The sequence below is a fragment of the Haemaphysalis longicornis genome, unplaced genomic scaffold, assembly GCF_048455015.1.
Source record: "Haemaphysalis longicornis isolate Haplotype H1 unplaced genomic scaffold, Haemaphysalis longicornis Haplotype H1 scaffold_8, whole genome shotgun sequence".
Lineage (NCBI taxonomy): Eukaryota > Metazoa > Arthropoda > Arachnida > Ixodida > Ixodidae > Haemaphysalis > Haemaphysalis longicornis.
In genome coordinates this window covers 142368413-142387510 of record NW_027526445.1, presented here as the reverse complement: position 1 = coordinate 142387510, position 19098 = coordinate 142368413, and positions in this window count along the sequence as shown.

Below are 19098 nucleotides of genomic sequence, written 5' to 3'. Positions count from 1 at the left end.
GCGGGCTATGTCAGCGAAGTGCTCGATGAAGCGGCGGAAGTAAAAACATAGGCCAACAAAGCTGCGAACGTCCTTCGCAGATCGAGGGACAGGAAACTCTTTGACGGCGCGCACCTTGTCAGGCTCAGGTCGCACACCATCAGCGTCTACTACATGTCCCAGGATCTTAAGTTGTTGGCCGCCGAAATGGCATTTGGACGCGTTGAGCTGGAGGCCGGCTCGGCGTAAGACCGCAAGGATGTCCGAAAGACGTTGGAGGTGTGTCTCGAATGTTGGGGCAAACACGATGACGTCATCCAAGTAGCAGATGCACGTCGACAACTTGAAACCACGCAACAGCGAGTCGATCATCCTTTCGAATGTCGCAGGCACATTACAAAGCCCGAACGGCATGACCTTAAATTGGTACAAGCCGTCCGGCCTCACGAAAGCGGTCTTTTCGCGGTCCAGGGCGTCAACAGCAATCTGCCAATACCCAGATCGTAGGTCGATAGACGAGAAATATGACGCACCGTGAAGGCAATCGAGGGCATCATCTATACAAGGGAGCGGGTAAACGTCCTTCTTAGTGATTTTATTCAAATGCCGGTAGTCAACGCAGAAGCGCCACGAACCATCTTTCTTTTGCACCAAGACGACTGGTGATGCCCACGGACTCGAAGGTTCAATGACGTCCTTGTTCAGCATTTTCTCTACCTCGTTTTGGATGATTGCTCGTTCCGTGTGAGACACCCGATGTGGTTGCCGGTGTATAGGGCCCGCATCGCCGGTGTTGATGCGATGCGTTACCTCCGAAGTCTGGCCTAACGGGCGGTCGTTCAAGTCAAAGATGTCCTGGTAGGATCCCAGTAGCTCGTGCAGTTGGCGAGATTGTGAGGCGGAAAGGTCTGACGACATCATCTTCGTTAAGTCATCGGAGGTCGGCGGATGACCTTTCGGACCGTCGGGCGCACTTGATGAGACATCAGTGGACACAGAAGAGAGCTGGCATTCATCGAGGGGACAAACAGTGGGCAGTGACATTCCCTGTGGAAGCACTTTGCAGGAAGGACCTATATTTAAGAACGGCAAGCTTATTTGATTTTGTGTGCCCGTGACGACTGTATGAGGAAGCGCCATGTCGTGTCGTAGGAGAACATCAGTCAGAGGGGAAACAATGTACTCGCCGTCCGGGACCGGTGGGCACGGGGACAAAGGGACGTACGTTACGGCTTTTGGAGCTAATCGGAGGTGTTCGGCAGAGCATAGACGGTGATGAGGTTCAGTGTCGGTAACAGGACCGATCGGCAGATCCAGACGAAGGATACCGGAAGCGCAGTCTATAAGGGCGGCGTGGTCAGTAAGAAAGTCAAGACCAAGAATAATGTCATGTGGGCATGCGTCCAGGACGGTGAATAGGACGGGAATTTTGTGTCCTGCGATGCCAACTCTAGCTGTGCAGAGACCTGCTACGGTGGGCGTCCGATCGTCGGCGACTCGTACAACGTTGGAAGGAGCAGGCGTCATAACTTTGTGCAGGCGGCGGCGAAGGTGCGAGCTCATGACCGAAATGTTTGCACCTGTGTCGATTAGGGCGTCCGCACGAATACCTTCAATATCAATTTCCAAAAGACTGTGTTTCGTCGTATTAGTGAAGAGAGGATTTTCGGGCCAGGTCGGAAATGCAGCATCACCTCCGGGAGCTGCATGAGCTATTTTCCCGGAGAGGTAGCGGCGTAACCAGGCATGAATGGTAACCAGGCTGCTGGTAACCAGGCATGAATTGGTGGGTCCTGTCGCTGGAGTAGCTTGTACCAGGAAACCTTGGCGGTGGCGGTGACGACCAGCGGTAACGGCAGTAGCGAGACACGTGCCCGATGCGAGAACAAGTAAAGCCGATTGGCCGGTTGTCAGCGGTGCGCCATTCTGTAGGGCTGCGGCGGCGGTAACGGGGTGGGGCGTCGTAGCGGCTGGGCATTCCGCTCCGTGAAAAGGGAGTGGAGGAGCTAGCGGGTGTGTGCGAGCACGTCAGAGCACACACAGGATGAATGCCGAGGTTGGCAACTTCTTGACGCACGACTGCCTGAATGAGTGCTACAGTCGGGGCATTTCGGGCATGGTCGTATTGAGGCGCGATAGCCGGAGCCATGGCCTCTATTTTGCGGCGCACTATCGTCGTCAGAGGGTCGGTATGAGTAGCCAGGTGATCGGTCGGCGGTTGGCGGGGTGGCGTTGCCGCATCCGCACACGACGATGTTGCCGCGGTGTGACGGAGGCGGTTGAACGATTGCGCTACGCGACGACACTTTGCTTCTTCAAACCGGCGGCATTCCTTCACGACGCACTCAACGGTGGTGCAGTCTTTGCAAATCAGCGAATTAAAAGCATCGTCCGCAATGCCCTTAAGGATGTGCCCAACCTTGTCGGATTCAGACATGCTGGGGTCTACTTTTGAGCAGAGCGCCAAAACGTCCAGAATATAAGCCACGTACGACTCGGTAGATGACTGGACGCGAGAAGAGAGGTCTTTCTTTGCGGCAAGCTGGCGCTCCATGGAGTTACCGATCAAATGGCGCAGGTCCTGCTTGCATTGATCCCAACTGGTCAGCCTGGCTTCGTTGGTTTGGAACCACACCAGAGCGGGTTTTTTCAGATTTAAGGGTAGATTGGTCAACATGAAAGTGTCATCCCACCGGTTGTGGGTGCTGACGCGCTCGTACATGCTAAGCCTCATCAATGTCCTCATTGTAAGCGCCAGAGAAAAAGCCGGGGTCGCGAGGTGGGGAGACAATGACTATCGGGTTGGTGGTTGCCGGCTCATGGGTTGGTGGCATCGTCCCGCGATGGATGATACGTCCTCGCTGAAGCTCCGTGTTGTGCCAAGAATGGCCGGACAGAGGTAGGGAACTTGGACCTCCACCACAAGATGTGACGTGGCAATGACGGCACTGCTCGTAATAAAATGTGTTGAAAGGCAAATACGAGCTGGTAGCTAAAGCAGCAACAGTGTTCCAGGTACAGCGCGCACGTCCGCAAGACTCTCAGGCTGTGTACCAGCTTGGCTCTCGTCTCTCTCTCAAGGCTGTGTCGTCTCTCTCTCAAGGCTGTGTACCAGCTTGGCAGTGGCGCATAACCCTGGAGGAGAGGTTGGCCATAACTCAACACCTGGATTGCCAATGTGCAAGAGCCCGTGACAATATTAACTCGAGGAGGCCTGACGCCGCCTACACTTCAGAACACGTTCAACTTTTTTTTCTTCTGATGATCAATCCCGAGCGCGCGCCCAACACCGAACACTTCTTTCTCATCTCCTCCGAAGTGCCCGCGCACGCGCCCTTTCCCGCGATCATCATCAATCTGTACACCCTTCGCACACGCTCTGTTTTGTGATATCCGAAAAAAATGTTGTACACCATTGAAGTGTTTTTAAAAATCCGCTTGAAATGTGTTAAGAAATATTACCGTACATCTGATGCTCAGTAATATTGTAAAGTTTACGTAGTGACACAACGGTCTTCGAGAAGCGGCTTGCCGGAAGCTGAAAAATTTAGCATGTAGCAGATAACAAGGCGGTATTTATAGAAAGGGCAGTGAAGAAAAAAAGAAAGCCCTCGTTTTCAGCTTTAACCAGGTTTTACAACAATGCATCAGTTATGACTCAACACCATAGTCACCGAGTTGAATGCATTTGCTTTTCAGACACGCCTAGACAATCGGAGCTGTCCCGTGAGTATGCGTAAAAAATTGTTCGTCCAAAATGTCTGTTCTGCATTTTTAGTCCCTCGAATATGCCTGTAAGAATGTCCCAGAATTCAGCCTCGCTCAAAATGTACCTATGTAACAACACATAGCCAAATCAGCGCAAGCTTGAAATACTTCACCCTAATTTTATTAGTGGGGAACACTCAAAGCGCGTGTTTGCTTGGAGGAACTTAGTTTTCGGTTGAACTGTCACGTTTTAATCAACTTGAAATTAACTGTTGCATGGACGATATGGCTCAAACGAGATTTATGTGGCTGAATGCATATATTCTAGTTTGGGAGATAATGTGTAGCTGGTTTTTAATTTCATCTTATGAGTCTAAGAAATAAAAGGAATTGCTGGCACATTTTCTCTTTCTGAGTAAACTTCGCGGTACTTGTCCCACACTCCCCCCAAAACAAGAAGCGCTGCTAATACTTCTTTCCATTTCAATCGAGGCGAAACGATTACCACGGCACATCAACGTTGGATCGATTGTGGATAGTAAGAGGCATGTAAAGAGCTGCGAGGTGTGACATCGAGAAAAAATCGGCAGGAGACCGTAAGGAAAGGTCATCTAGAGCTTACTGCAAGAAACCTGTTAGCCTAGCGAGTTGTGTAGGTTATGGTATTATCGTACAGCTACAAATAGGAGGGACAATAATTTATGCATAAAAAATACTTCCGAAAACGCTATTCTGCCAGTCATTGTTTTCGACTGTTTTGTGACTAACTTATGATGCAGGTGTAGCGCGGCCAATGGTGTGCCTGCCACAATAGCGGGCGGTCGTGTAGTAGTTCTTGTTTCAAACGATTGCCCGGGACTGAAATACAGACGCGTCATCCATAAATTCTGGTCACGAGCCCTGTTGTGTACAATTACACAGGTTCGGTTTAGTTGATGTCATGAAAAACTGTACTTGGTAGATACGTGTTTGTTTAGGAAAATAATGCATCAGTCGAAAAAATATGGTGTACAGTACACAAGCCAATTTATTTGAATACTGTAGGTTCGTCCCTAGTTTTAAGTGTGCAACGCGTATCAGCATGGTGATCATAGGGACCGGCCAGTTACTGCAATGCCAGATCGAGCGCAATATCTATTTAGTTGTTCATAGAAGTTGGAAAAATTAACAAAATGTATTCTGAAGTAGAGTTCACACAGCGTATACGTATGACGTAGGCACATCTCCGATAGAACCGCGTAATCTACTTTGTTCGACTTTAATCTCACCGGACTGTGAGGTGGGAAACGTATTTGCAGAAAAGTACGATGGTAGGGCTTGTCGTGTAGAGTGACCCAATTCCATTTCACATTCATTGCAACCTGTACCGCTGGACTTGCCACTTATTCCCTCAAGGTGACGAAAAGTGACGTTCCGCAAACATGTGTTAGCAAAGAATTTGTGATACTTCATTTTTTTCCCGTTTCCACCTTTAGCCGAATCCTTGAACAAAAGTGGACGTAAGTAAAAACCAATGCTGTTTAATTATCCGGGTTAGAATTCCACTTTTGGAAAATATCTCTGAACGCTTTATCGATCAGCGATTTGCGTTAATGTTAAAGCGATAGCTCTACTACGCTGCATGTTTCAAGGTCAATCATCGCGTCGCAGTGACATTCAGGAGCCAGCGCGCAACCTGCGCCTTTCATATCGCTTCGCTATGTGTGAGCAACGCCGCCTGTATAAACATTGCCTAACGCGTGAGCGAAAAATGGCCAAACAGCCACTCTCCTGTTGCTCTCTCCTACCCTTCCCCGCTCCGTAGCCTTCCAGCGTGCTTTCGTGTCCGCCAGCCAGCGCCGCTTCTCGGAAACTATGCAAAATAGTGGAAAGTTTGTTTAGCGTTCCCGAGGCGGCGCTCCTACGCCTTCTTGTTTTTCACCATGCCTGTCTGTCTTGGTCTGTCACTGATAAAACTTCCTTTGTCACGAAGCAAAATCCCTTGCGCTGCCGCAGGCTGATGCCGGCTTTGCGCGCTTATCTACTGCGATCACAGGCCCTGAAATTTTCTGAGTGGGGCATCCCACCTCTATCCTCTCCGCATTTATGTATTGTTTTGACCCCGCTGTTCGCACTCCGCATCGGTACGCACTTCTAAAATTGAGGACTGTACTGTAGAAGCGCCCGGACAGCGTGGCGCGATCCCAGCGGCTTATCCTTTAGTTTCCTATAATTTTCTGAAGTTTACAAGCACGTGATATTATTGCAAAGTAATCGTAGAAGTGAGCGCATGAACAAAAAACGTGCACGCAAGTTATTCTTCTCTAAATACTCCAGAAAGAAAAATATCAGTAAAATAATGGCTGCCCCAGCAGAAAATAACGTTTTTCTATTAGCTATATGTCTACCCGACAATCAGTATGTTCTTACACTATTTCAGTCCGCCTCCGTCTTTATCTTTGGAAAAATGCAGCAAGTATGAAGCAAGCGACACGTTGAACGAGATCCCCATTGCGCCACAGAACTAGCGCCCCGTCTCGGCTAAGATGTAAGCAAAACGGCCCTTGAAGCCCAACAGGCAAGCTGACAGACACTCGTCGTAGAAGTGGGTGCAGCGTTCGCGACTCGCGAGCAGTGACGTAAGGCGAGATGTCCGCCGGCACGCGCCACATAGCGGATCAGTGCCTGAACTAAGCGTCCTTACCCTTCCGATTGAAAAGCGCGCGACGCGTCAGGCAATGTTAATACAGGCGGCGTTGGTGTGAGCTTCGCCGCTGTGATACCACGTGACTAAACAAGGGGAAACGGCTGCTTCGCCGGTTTCTTATCACCCAGCGGCAGCTTGGCCATCGTTGCGTGCGCTTCAGCACAACCAAACCACGTGATTAGGTGTGAGAGGCCTTTGCCCTGCAGTGGGCGTAGTTGGGCTGGTGGTGATGATGATGATCTGAAAACACTACGCTGAGCTTACAGGAATAAAGGCCATAGAAACTTTTGATGCGCGCACACGGAAGCGCTCCTTTCCCAGTAGCCTTGCGTCACTTGGCTCCTCAGTCCTGGCATCGCAGGCACACCAACTGGGCTTTCTGCGCATGCCATTGAGGCGCCCTATTCTCGATTTCATAAATCCACGGTGAATTCGTTTTTTGCGTAACAAACATAAGTAATCAGTGACGTATGCACACATAGCTATGACGACATGCAGTGTAACTTGCCGCTTAGTTTATTAAGATCTTAACCAAGCTTTAAAATATTGCGCATACGAGATGTAAAAACTCTTTCCATATCTCTAAAAATTGCTGATCCCAGCAAGGGGAACACATTTTTAATGTAAAAATTGGAGCTAAGACCACAAAGCGATCAAGGAGCATTGACTCTAATCAATAATAATAATAATACTATGAATAATAATAATAATAATAATATAATAATAATAATATTAATATTACAATGTTTGATTGTTAGGTACAAATAACGCAAAATATCCAGCTCGCTTAAGCCCACAGGCTTGTGTGCGTAGCTAGGCAGCCTCAGCACTGGACACAGGCGAAACAGATGCCCTAGCACCGTTAAAGAAAAAGAAAAAAAAAAACGAAATCAAGCCAACAAGCAAGCAACGACTTGTACGTTGAAAATATCAATGTGCGGAAATACAAGGTTAACAGAAACAGGGTCAATTGAATCTTCTTGACAGATAGCATCATATATACACTAGGAAACAATAAAAAAATCTGATCACAGAACAGTGAGAGTTTCCTGGCAAATACAAATTGTAATTAAATTGACATAATGAATGACTCTTCATTGTTAGTAGTAATTTGACCATCAAGTAAGGCATCAATGTCTCACATGAAGCAGATATTCAACATAATTCAAATGGCATAAAGCAATGTACAGAGAATTGCGCAAAATTTCTTAATCTACATTTTTTACCCATGAACGAATAAATTCTGAAGCCTGTTCGTAGGACGTGATAGAGGGATTGAGCGGAAGCTTATTAAAATAAAACGGGACATAAAAATTTCTTGCCTTTTTGCCGTAATTTGTGTACACCCTCGGCCCAATAAATTTTTCTATATAACGGAGAGGCCGCGGATTCTTGTTGATAGGTTTGAATTCAGAGGAAAAGTAATTATTGCGGAGAATTTCAAAAATGAACTGCTTTTGCACTGGTAGCATATCTACCAATTCCATGCTAACCGAGGGGTCTTCGCTATGAAAATAAGTGGCATAAAGCATACTATGGGCAATCATTTTGAATATGCTATTTAGGACGTTAAGTGTGTAAAGCAAGGCAAGACCGTACATTGTAAGCCCATACCTCAAAATTGATTCGCCGAGGTTCTGAAACACCATTTTTTTTCGCTCGGATGTCGCAGACAAATCTCATGTTGTATATATAAGCACAGACAAGTCTCAAACGTTTAGCAACTTGCTATATGTGTACGCTCCAGGATAAAGTGTCGTCCAAACGCATCCCTAGGTATTTAACATTGCTCTGTAGGTTAACAGGTGAGCAGGAACAGTTGCTGCAAGTATTTGAGTGTAAATAAACGGGCTTGGTGGAAGTTATACTTTTGTAAGGCCTGTAGAAACATAATAAAGTGGTTTTATTCTTACTTATAAAAATACGATTTTGACTTAACCAACCCAGCAAAGAGCACACATCATTCTGCAGATAAATGGCAGGTTATGGTGGCAGCATATAAATGGCAGCTTCTGCATATAAATGGCATCTTGCAAAAGGGAGAGCTAGGGCGGTGTCATCCGCGTATAACTAAATCTGGGAACAGAGAGGCAGATTAGCTAGATCATTTATGTAGATATTAAATAAAAGTGGTCCCAAGACAGAACCTTCGGGTACTTCAGAGTAATTATATAACACTTCGCTTAAATAATCCTCAACCGGTACGCAATGTGCCCAACTAGTAAAATAATGCTGCAAATATATTTTATACGGACCACTAAAACCAAATCTATAAAGTTTATATATTAACACTTGATGATCAATTGTACCAAAAGCCTTTGTAAATCGATGGAGAGGGTAAGTACTATATTGTGTTGGTCAATCTGTTTACAAAGCAAATCATTAAAATTTTCAAGCAAACTGCTAGTACTTAGACGGCTCCGGAAACCGAACTGGGCTCTGTTTAACAAGTCATATTTTTCACAACAGGAGGTCATACTTTCATTATGAATTTTTCAATGATGCAAGCTATAGACGAAAGAACTGCGATTGGCCTGTAATTATTGTAATCGTTATTAGACTTCTGTTTGTGGAGTGCTCTGACAATACTAATCTTCATGTGCTTATGAATTAGGCCAATCTGGAGCGTTTGATTTATGATGTGCAGGAGGACTACTTTTAGTTTATTGAAGTTATGCAAAAGGTCCCTCATCCGAACGCTAACATGACCAGCCGATTTGGTTATCAAAAACGTCCTCAATATTTGGCATAACTCTTCCTCTGTGACTGTGGGCATGCGAGCAGAATGATCGTAATACGTGTAACACTGGAATATAAGTGTTTTAGTTTGTTTGTGTAAATTTGAGATTGACTTTATAAAATGCTCATTAAACCCGTTCGCTGATACGGTCGGAGACACATCTGGGAATGCCATTTTCAGGATTTTGTCGACGTTCGATTTGACAGGTCTGCCTGTAACTGCATTAGCAAGGTTCCATGTTTTCCGTGCGTTATGGTGACACGATGCAAATTATTTATGGTGTAGCGATTCTTAGCTAACCTTATTTTTGCTGTTATTTTATTTTGTAGTTGCCTAAACTCCTCTTTCAACAGCATGTCACTCGGATTATCCCCAAATTTGTTAAAAAGCTTAGTTTTTACGTAACAACGCTCCATGATTTCATTGTCAATACATGTATATATAACATTTCTACGTTTAATAATTCCTTCCTTTTTGACTTGCTGTATGTATCCTTAAACTTCTGTACAACTAGTTGGTACGTTTTGAGATGGTCAACATGAATTAAAGAATCCCACTACAAACTCTGTATTTGCTTATCTATTGCATAGTTATTAAGGAGTAGTCTTGGCTCGTGTCTACCTTCTTCTGAAGACTGACTTTTTTTGGAAACTAATAAACCGACAAAACAATGATCGGCAAATTTTTACTTTTTGACACAGACCAAAGACTCGCGTTTAAATAACCTTGAGATGATATGGTCTATACAGGATTAGGTTAATTTGTTTTCAAGTATTTCTTCCCGTGTGTAATCACGAATATGGTTTTCAAGACCGAAGCTTGCTATTAAAGTTAGGTACCCGTAACCAACGTATTCTGTAAGCTACAACATCAAGCGAAAGGAGTCGGTTAAGCTAGATAACATCACAGAATCCTTTTGGCCGCACTTATTTCTTTCTATAAATTGCTGATGGGCACATAGTTGAGCTCTTTACTTCAATGCAAGTTTTGTAGTACTATAGAGTTCCGGCCGTCACCGGTGCCACTTTATCCTCGGCCTGTGGTAGAAACGTGACCACACAAAAAAAAGACGGTCGTGACCATCGGTTGCTTCACTCGTTAATCACAGAGAAACGCTAACCCTGATGACGGCAGAGCGAACTGATACCGCTAATTTCTTTACCGGTGAAGCTGAAACTCAGTCAACGCAGTAATAACTAAAGGCCAGTTTTCTTTGGTGTTTTCCTCATAAATTCGATCATGTGGCCCACCAGCTAACTATGAGATGTGTGGACCAATGCCTTGCGTAGGGGTCTTTGTAATGGCGAGGCTTTTACTGCCCTCTTATGTTGCTGGTATGCAAAACAAATGTATTTGCTATTTTATTGACGCAGAGAAAAACAAAATAGAAGGCGTTAATTTTGTGCTCCTTTATGAGTGACTGGGAAGCAATCAGAATAATTATTTCTTTCACTAGAAAATAGTTGAAACCGCGTGTCGTGTGAAACTGTGGCTTCTGCGTATTCACGGGGATTCGGTGGCGCCGAAGGTCAGTGAAAGGTTTACTATGAACCTTAGAAATATTTCTAGAAACCACAGTTTTGCCCTATTAAAGGGTGACGGCGACCTCCATTTGCAAGCTGTTACGTAACATCACGTCACTATACGCAGGCTCAAGTTGCCAATTTGTCACGTAAGCGTTCTCCTCAGCTGTTTATATTACAGCCCGTGGCCTCAGCCATTGACAGAGATGATATGGCTTGGAAGCCATATTGTTGTTGAAGAGCAAAGACAGACCTACCTTGTCATGCATGCTGCATTTAGTCTAGTTTTTCATTCCTGGCCAAGAATTGCGCGCTTTCAGTGCAGAGAAAAGTGGGCAATCCTTAAAGTTGGATCTAGTAAATGTCAAGGAAGGCAAAAATGACGAAAACACAGAGCCCCATTTTCATTTGAAAGCATGAGACCGAATTTGAAGCCGATCAGCAGGGAATTTATGAAGTCCAGAATGATGCCCCAGCGCAAGCAAAAATATGCATACAATCATGTAGTAAAGGTAGCCGACAGGCAGGCTCTGAAATCTGAAGAAAAAGCAAACTTTCATGAATCACTGTTGGCATATTTTTTGCTTTCCGTTGTGATAACTGAAGTTTAGAAATAGTAAACCTCAGTAATTTTATATTATATTGTCGCCTTCAAGCCGGAAAGTTGAACAGTTGCTTAAAATATTATAGAGTTGGAAACTTTGCAAGAGATTAGTTTTCCTGCCTTGTTACCTCTAAGTCAAAATTGCTTGCTGCAGCATTTTTTAGACGTTACATAGACTGGCGAGAGTTAAATGTCGCCTGTTGCTGGTTTCTATTATGCGTATCTTAAGAAAGTTTGTGCATTGTTAAATGATTAAGAGCTAAGAATAAAAAATCAAACAGAAGCCCTGCGTTTGTGTTGTCTATACTGTTTTGGACGTCGCACTGCTTTCGGTTTAAGGGCTTCAAATCGGGATTGGTGAGAATAACAATGTTGGTCATGCATCTGCGTGATTCGACGTAGTGACGTCATAACTTTTTCCTCGCTCTGGCGTCAAAGGACGATTTGCTACTGCCAACTCTGCCACGCAACTACCTCTTTTCTCTACCCAAACAACCCAGCGCACCCCTCTCCTGGTTATTACGATGGGGCCATTTTCATTAGGCTTTAATTTTGCCAAGCGGAGTTAGCTCCGCGAGGAGACCGTGTTTTTACTTGACAGTGACATTCCATTTTTGCGAGAGAAAGACGTGTTCTGACGGTGAGGTTAATGTGGTAAGGTGTGCGTGGTTGTGAGAACTACAAGGGTGGTAGTTAAGTTGATCAGTTCGATAGTTTGCTTACCTGATACCGGCTTGAGGAGTGTTTTCGGCCTAGATTAAGGGGGAGGATGTTAGTTTTGAAAAAGTGAAAATTTTAGAGATTTTTTACGTGCCGACATCGATTAAAAAGGCATCTTGGTGATTAAAATAACATTGCGCTTAGCCCACCACCCCTAATAAATATCGGCAGAAAAATAGAGGGCGCGATTATAATGCTAGATTGGGGGGTTTTGTAAGATGATATTTGGGAAGAAAAGTAGGACTCTGATTAAAGTAAAGGGGCCGTAAGTATCTTCGTGGGGCCGAAGGGGTGAGATTGGTGTGTAAGAAAGATGGGACAATGTTGGACATTGATTTAGCGAAAGAGGAGGTGAGAGCACAGTGCGCCCTTCCTCCGCTGCGGTAAGGCGACATGTGGTTGATTCAAGTGAAGGCAGATGGAAGGACGGACGGACGCATGGACAGACCGTCTCGCCCAGTGCTCTTCCTGGTGCTTCTTTCTTCGTCCCTTGTCTGTAAGCGCTGTACGTGGTCACGAATACAGACAGACAGATGCACACACACACAAACACACACAAAACCAGACAGACAGACACACAGACACACACACAGGCAGACAGACAGACAGACAGACAGACAGACAGACAGACAGACAGACAGACAGACAGACCAGTTAAACTATTAGCATTTCAATTGCCCAGACGACAAACGTCCTTTATATAGGCTTCTCGGGTGCCGTTTGCAATGCCGCCTTCATCCGCGAGCAATGAATGTGGACAGCGCTGTTAAACAAGAGGGCGCGAAGGGGGAGGGATAGAAATAAAAGTGCGGGTTGGTGGCCACCATGCCTGAGGCACCATCGAGGATACTTGGCATTATCCAAGTCGTTGGACCACGTCTGCATTCCTGGAAATCTTATGTTGTTCCAAAGGATAATGAATAACCTCTCCTAAAGACCCAGCTTCTCGAGAACACGGGGAACTGCAGGGAAGGTGATCGCATCTGGTGAAAACGAAGGGCCTGAGTGCAATATGTTCACTCACAGAATTTTTGGGAACGCGAGGAACTTGTGCAAGGCAGGACAAGGACGTGAACAGTACGTCAATCGCTTCAATAGCGCGCAAAGAGTCTAAAGCAAACAACGTACACGTTGTCCTTTAGTTGACCTTGAAATTCGGTGCGGTACATCCGTTTGTCACACCCCTTTAACTGGACGTCTCCAGCGCTCAATTAAAGGCAACTGCAGCGGACAAAACCATGACTGAGCTTGAGTAGTTGGCAAAGCGACCTAAAAATGAAAGCATAGCGAAATAGGGTAATAAAAGGTAAATAACTGGACCCAATGTGACTTACGATGAAACTATTTAGCTAGAACAAAAGTAAGTTGAGGAGGATGAAAGTGAACTACGAAGACAAAGAGAAATCATTATAACTGGAAATGAATTACGAGGAATCAAAGTAAAATAAAGAGGGCGACAACTACGAGAAAGAAATCCTTCGCAGAATAGGAATGGCTTGGGGTGCACTCGGCACGCACTCTCAACTAATAAAAAGCAAGCTACCCGTATGCCATAAAGGAAGCTATGGGATGAATGCATCCTGTCGGTGATGACACTTGGAGTGGAACCTCGGCGATTTACTAAACAACTAGAAAGCAAACTTCCATCCGTTATCATGCTATTGGGCGAATTTTGGTAGGAGTAATGATTAAGGACACGACACCCGCAACCTGAATAAGGGAGGATACTCGAGCGGAAAATATATCGCAAATTAGGAAAAAGAAATACTTGGGTTGGCTATGTAGCACTACGAAATGACAACACGAGGACCACGATGGCAACAGAATGGACTCTGAGAGACGGAAGTAGAAGCAGGAGAAGGCCATTCAGTCGAGGGAGAGAGGAAATAAGAAAATTTGGAGGCAAACAATGGTCTCAGCAAGCACAGGACGCAAGCGGGTGCAGGTCGTCCTGCAGTGGACCTGAGGGGAGTGCGGGTCCTGCATATGATCAAAGTAAATTCCCCCAGTGCTTATGCAGTAGCAAATAACGCCGTATTCAACGAGAAATTAATCATTAATTTTTGGTTACATTTTGATTCTCCCGCGAAATTGTGTGTTTACGGCGTCTGCCAAAAGAGTGGCGGGTATTGAAAGAAACTTCCAGTGTGTCCTTTAACTCAACAAAATGGCAAGTTGGGGGAGTTAGTGTTGACTCATCTCAACAACAGGCACGGAAAGACGTTGACTAAGAAGAGAAATACACAGAACGACGCGCTGTGTAGTCCTGGGTATTTCTCTGCTTAGTGAACGTCTTTCCGCGCTTGTTTTCAAGATGATCCTTAGGCTCTTCAGCCTTGCTTACCATAAGTCCTTCCAGATGGAGCTGTTATACAGAGCCCAGGACCGTTGTCCAGCTTTGCTTTGTTTTTGACCGTATTTGCACCCCGCTCGTTTCATTGCGGTAGAAAGCAATCGTTTCGTGAAACACGTAGTATTCTCGACAGACAGGATCACATAAGATAACGTCGCTTACGTCAATCGGCTAGTGTCGTGTAAAACAACTCCAAAGCGACGTACTGCTGTGCAGCTAAAACAAGCATACTGCGCTCAGCACCAACAGCAGTGCGTATCGGTGCTTCTTTGTTTACGTGCATATACATAAATTTTATTGTTTGCCCCACCATTATTACAGCTGTAACATGAATATGCATGTTATTTAAGCGGACATAGCCCGTTCGGCAAGCTAGCCCTGCCTAAATTGCGTTTGCGTTTGGCGGCGTTAGCCGATCGCACACCTGGGCATAGGAAAACGCAGGTTCTGGTGCGGAAAATAAGCTATTGGGTCGCATGGCCATTCCCCTTTTTTGTCATTATATAGCTTAATTTAGCGAAGTGGGCATTAAAAGTGGTGGTAGTGTGGTACTAACGAGGCAATCTTTCGAATGAACCAAACTTGTGTATTTTCTGCATGGTTTTTTTGATGTCTCTAAGCGGATACGTTAACTCAGCAAATTAACGTTTATCTATAGAAGAGTGGAGTGAAGGACTCCGCAAATAAGGATCGATAACAAAGCTATTCAAGGCGGATGGTGAGCGAAACAGACGGATGACTTTGGTAATTAAGCCATTCAATTAGGGTGACCACTTGGCTAGGTAATTAACCTAGTTAATGATGATGACCTTTTAAGTTGGAAAATCTGGGTCACAAGGCGAATTTGTGAGATGTCATATAAGGGCTGCCAGTACAGTAGTCACGCCAAGAGACGAAATTGCCTATCTTGGTGATGGACATGCGAAGAGTGCCGAAAAAGACAGCAGAAGTGTACAAATCACCAACCTGTTCGTTTTTTTTGTTTGATGATATAGTGACAAATAAATAGATCCGTATGCTTGTCCTACCGATGATCGCTATTTAGAAAGGGATATATAAAAATGAAGAATAGCAAAGTGAGGACTTCAAAAAAGAGAGCGTGGAAAAATTAAAGCATTTCCACTGAACGTAAAAGCTGTCCGAATTGCGAAGCCATGGTGGGAAGGGGTGGCCGTTTGGGGGTTGCATTTGTAGTCCAATCCTACCAAAGCCGCCTGTGCAACACTGCCTGATACAGGCGTCGTTGCTCCTCACCTCTCCAGGCAAGAGCGGCTGTGACGTCCTCTCTTGGCTAGTTCCAATATAAGCCGGGCCCTCACACATAAAGTAGACAAGAGACGGCGCCGCAGCCCCTGTAAAGGCCTATAAAAAGACATTCGATAAAGTTTTCAGCAATTTTGTTTATTAATAAATTCATTCAGGCTGTTTTCCTCATATTTATTATTGTTTTTAATTTCGGCCTAGCAAATTAACGACATCTTTCGTAGCAACGACGCAGCGCAAAGCTCACCCACAGCACTTTGTATGTCTGTAACGTCTAGGATTGTGGCGCTATGGTCAGATGTTGATGCAAGGCGTGCAGGCCAGTATTTTTGCGAAATTATTCGCGGCATTGTGGAGATGGGGAAATGTCGACCACATAATACCGAGTTGCTGCCTGAAGTTGAGAAAGTGTTGTGTATGCCCCGTTTTTAGGTTTGCTACGTTTGGTTAGATAAAGCCAGCGTTTTTATTCTATGCTGCACAGATTGAAGTGATGTTTGAAAGCGGCCATAAATAAATAACGAAGCCTCATTGGCGCATTGTGATAGACCTTAGCCTCTCAACGGGTGGGACCGCCGGCGTTTGATCACGACCAAGAGAAGCAGTTTTCTTTTTGAATTCTCTGTCTGTGTGCGTCACGCCGTGAGCCCGGACGAGCCACGACAACAAGACGGGCCCCCCAAGTGTCCCACACCTAAAAGGAAAATGTGACGCGTGTAAACCCTCGTAGGTCTCTAATGCACCGCCGCTGAAGCTGCGTCTTGAAGGAGTCTTAGTAATAACCTAAGAGGACCTGGGAATTCACATTTTGTGTATTTTCTTGTGTGTAGCTTAGTTCCTTGAAGCTCTGCAACGTTCCTCAACATCAGAAGAGGAAGAAAAAGACGCAGAGAGCTAACACCATTTGCATGGGATCTGCATATTTTCACCTTGCTCTGCTGAAATTCAACTCGGGGACTGATTTGAACACCAGGACCTGTTGAAACTCATCATCGTACACCGGAGGACAGCATTTTTGCTTCTGTGAGTGCTTTTTTTTCGTCGAATGTCAGACTCGTTCCGCTACTAGGTGTGCTAAGCCTACTTCGAGCGCTGTATGAGCAGCTTGAGCGCGCCCAATCTCGGACTCGACCGTCGCTGCTGGGGACCGCTCTGCGGACTCAGCGAGCCTGAACGCAAGTGAACCTGAAGATATGATGGCCGAAGAATCAAGTCAGAGAGATCATGAGGAGCTCACATCGGACTGCATCACGGATTCAACGTGGATCGACGTCGTCAACAGGGCCCAGCGACAACGCCAGCGGAAAGCAGCGAACGAGGTAGCCGTAACGACCTCCACTGCAACGCCATCGAACCAGCCTCTACGCAGATCCGCACCCAAGCTAAGTCCGTTTCCCAGGGACGATTATAAGCTAGTTTTACGTCCCCAGGGTGGCCTGAAAATTGCAAATGTAGACTAGGCTGAAACTTCTCTCGCCTTGCTCAACTCCGTCAATTTCACTTGGTGGCAGGCCAAACTAAAAGTTCGTTTTGACGCCAAATAGATCACTGCAACAATTAGCACTCCGTTCGAGAACGCAGCGAAGGCTTTGAACCAAGTGAAGCAAATAAGTTGGGCAACATAAGCCACCCTGTACAAGTCTATGGCCGCGCTCCTGACGACTCCGTCAAAGGGCTCATCCGAGGAGTGCCGCTACGTTTCTCAGAGGCGGAACTCTTGCAAAATATAGATCAATCCAAGCATGAAATCTACTACATGCAGACGATTGGGTGAATCCATGATCGTCATCACATTCGCTGGCGGCAAAGTCCGGTATTAAATAACCCTTTTCGGAGCCGAATACCCATGCTCGCTGTACAAAAAGACGGTTCCGGGCTGCGACGTCTGCCATGAAGTCGGACATAGGGCAACGGCATGTCCCCAGCCAAATGTGAATGGGTGCATGGGTGCGGCTTACGGGATCCCCTGGCTGGCCATGCCTGTCAACCCCACTGCATCCTCTGTGAAGGCTCCCACCTTTAAGCTGCCAAGGGCTGCCCGAAACGCTTCAGGGTACCGTTCGTGCTGAAGCAACGGTAGCCTCCGAAGCGCCATTTGGAAGAGCGGACAACGAGGGCCGACCTGGATCCACTGCACGAAAGACGAGACCGCTTCAGTACCCCCTTCCAGAGAAGGGAAAGCCGTTCGGGTTCCACGTCCACTTCCATGAACAGGAGATCCATACCAGGCACGTGCGATAGGCAGACCTTCCAACATGCACGGGGCCGCAGCAGGTCTACAACTCCGCAGCGAAGGCCGTCTCGGGCCGGTCACCGGCGGGCACGGATTCCATAGCTTCGGGCAGCAGCCGCAGCACCCGGCGGGTGTCGAGGTCGACATCCAAGTCCCGGAACCTTACGCCAGCGAGGAGCAACCCCAAACAGGTGGGTTGGGTAGATCGATCTCCAATCGCATACCAGAGCGCGTTTCTCCCGTTAGGGCAGGAAATTAAACAACGCTGTCAAGAATGCGTGCAACTTAAGTTTCTGATAGCGAAACAGACGGAGCAAATAGAGAAACAAAACCAATTGATCAGTTCTCTGTTAGCCAGGGTGGAGGCTGTAGAGCATTGACGCCAAGATTAAAACGACATGAGCCGCAAGGTGGCCAAAAGGGACATCCTGCCCGAATCGCCAAAGCAAGACGATGAGACTACAACTACGTCTACAGAGGAAGAACTCACGTCGGCGAGGCCTATGCAGGAAATCAAAGATATAGTTTCGCAGCTCGCAAGGCAGGTGTCGCAGCTGATGGCGCAAATGGCGCAATTGAGCTCGCGGGTAGCCAAGATGGACACGTTGGAGGCGAACGTGAATCAACTTTTACTGGCTCACAAAACCAAGAAAGGGGTGCCTTATGTGAAGACAAGTGCGGAAGGGAACCTCACTGCGATGAATCACAGTCTGAGCCAAGATGGAGCGCAGAACTAAGAAAAAAGCGGACGTCACGGTAGTTCTTCAGTGGAACTGCCGTGGCATCAGAGGAAAGTTGGGGGAGTTGCAGCAGTACCTCGAATCTCTCGAGTACAAGCCAGATTTAATAGCTCTGCAAGAGACAAATAAAAGACCCAGACTCCTGGGATTTGTAACGTATAGAGATCCTACGGAGGGAAGCACGCCCGTCCTAGTGCGTAACACCATCGAAGCTACCCAGCACTTGACTCACCAGAAGGGCTGTGAGCACACCCTGATTGAGCTAAATACCAGAAGTATCGGAAGCACAGACAATGTGTTTGTGCTCAATGCGCATTGCCGACCAACCAAGAAAGGTCTAGATATCGCCGGTACAATTCAAGACGCCGCGACAAAGGCAGTATCTCGACCATTGCTTATCCTGGTGGACTTTAACGCTCCCCACACGACGTGGGGATACAAGTTTTGTTCTAAGAGGGGAAGAACATTGGCGAACCTGATTGACCACTTTGACCTCGCCCTCCTCAACGAACCATTCACTACTACCCGTACAGGCACAAGCACCTCAAT